Source organism: Phacochoerus africanus, chromosome 6 (genome assembly GCF_016906955.1).
Source record: "Phacochoerus africanus isolate WHEZ1 chromosome 6, ROS_Pafr_v1, whole genome shotgun sequence".
NCBI lineage: Eukaryota > Metazoa > Chordata > Mammalia > Artiodactyla > Suidae > Phacochoerus > Phacochoerus africanus.
The window spans coordinates 123,781,107-123,783,165 of NC_062549.1; the positions used below are offsets into that span (position 1 = coordinate 123,781,107).

Sequence of the window (2,059 nt, forward strand, 5' to 3'; positions counted from 1 at the left end):
CTCAATGCTAATGGAAAATGGTTTCTAACTGTAGTTTCAATTCATTTCTTTCATTATGAGTGAAGCTGAGCATCTTTTCTCTTTTTGTTTTTTTGCTTTTTAGGGCTGGGGAGGTTTCCAGCTAGGGATCTAATCTGAGCTAGAACTGCCGGCCTACACCACAGCCACAGCAGCACCAGATCTGAGCAGTGGGCCTGCACCACAGCTGAGCATCTTTTCATACACAGAATATTGCTTTTTGATAATTTACCTGTTCTTGGATTTGGTCATTTTTCTACTGCATCATTTTTTTAAAATGTGGCATTTCTTTACATACTAAGGAAACCACCCTTTTGTTTGCAATATGTATTATAAAAAGTCTTTGCCAGTTTGTCTTTTGATTTATGGTAGTTTCTTTTTTGACTTTCAGAAATCCATATATTTAGATTTATCAATTTTTTTAACGACTTCTGGGTTTGGGGTTATACTGCACTCAGATTATTAAATAACTTCATCATGTTTTATTTAGTGCTTTTCATGGTTTTATTTTTAAGCCTGTCTTTTCTTCATCCAGCATCTACTTCTGTATAAAGAGTGAAGTGGGAATTTTGTCCCAGAATCACTAATAATGACCGTTCCTCCTCTTGGACACTTTTATCCTGCTAGTCAGAATAAAATGGATACAATCTCCAAGACAGCAGTGTGGCCGTATCTATCAAAGAATGCACAAACAAACCTTTGACCCAGCAATTCAACTTCCTAGGAATCTATCCTGCAGATATGCTTGCACTGGCCTACAATAATGTAAGAATGAGGGCGGTCACTAAAACACCGTTTGTAATAACATACTGGACACTAAATGTCCAACTATTGGTGGTAGTGGTTTTATTTTTATTTTGAAATCAGGGCCCCACCTTGATCGAGTTAATTTCGGGTCCGGGGTGACGCCCAGAAATCTGCATTTCTGCCAGGATGCCCCCGGGGAGGCCGGTGTGTGACAATTTGGAGGCCTTCTGGCTGGAGAGGCCGCTCGGCGCGTGGGCGCGTTTTCTACTCCCCCGCTCGCCCCTCCCGAGCAGCCACGCTCGCGCTGCCGGCCCGGGGGAGCCTCCCCGGCCTGCCCCGCGCTCGGCATCGGCCGAAACCGCCTGGCCCCGCTCCGCCACCGCCGCGGCCGCCCTTTCCAGGTCCCGGATCGGATTCCTGGGCCCGGGCTCCGAGCCGCGGAACCCGGGAAGTTGGCGGAGAGAGGAACAAGTGCGAGAGGCGGGAGGTGAAAGAGCCGCAGAATCCAAAGCAACGGGGAGAGTGCGGAGAATGGGAAGCAAGTTAAACCCTTTAGGAAAAGGAGAGACACAACAGGTGGAGAAAATATGACCTCCAAAGGGAGGAAAAAACAGCCGCGACTCCGCCGGGACTCGAACCCGGAACCTTTGAATGCCTTCAACCTCTAGAAGTCCAATGCGCTATCCATTGCGCCACGGAGCCACCTGTTGGAGTCTCCGCGCATCTGCTGTGTTAAGCTAGAGGCGACGTCCCCGCGCCCTTCCCACAGCCCCCTTTACCGTCGCTCTGTGTCGCCGGGGCCGGGGCACTGCCAGACACGGGCTGAAGGCGCCTGTCCTCACCCGGCGACCGCTGCTCAACGAGGTCGGCGAGCCCTGTAAGCGAAAGGCGGCCGCGAGCCCGCCGGGTGCCGGCTGATGCGTCTGAGGGCCGCCGCAGCCCGGCCTCCCGCCCGCCCCGGGTGCCGCCGTACCTGGCCGTGCGGGGCAAATCACGCCCGGACTCTTCCTCCCAGGCTCCCTTCCCGCCCCAGCGCCCCCGCCTACTCGCCCTCTCCCGCGGCCGGTTCCGCCCGGCCCGGCCCCGCCCCGCCCCAGCGATGCAGGCCCCGGGCCGGCCGTGGCGCCGTTGACCTGGGCCGGGAACGCTGGGCACTTACGTCGCACCTTTAGCGGCCGGTCCGGAGCAGCGGCCCCTCGGGCTGCGAGGCGTCGGCAGTGGCCCCTCCCCGGTCCGGGGCTCTTCCCTGGCCGCCCGCGGCCGGGATCCGCCGCTGCGAGCGCGGGCCGCGGCC

General features: G+C 55.9%; 1 non-coding gene across 1 annotated transcript; it reads right to left on the minus strand.

Moving 5' to 3' along the window:
- Positions 1-1,382: 1,382 nt before the first annotated feature.
- TRNAR-UCU (transfer RNA arginine (anticodon UCU)) lies at positions 1,383-1,467 on the minus strand. Its single transcript is given in 2 exon segments — positions 1,383-1,418; positions 1,431-1,467. It is a non-coding gene; the product is annotated as a tRNA-Arg (tRNA).
- Between the last annotated feature and the right edge of the window lie 592 nt (positions 1,468-2,059).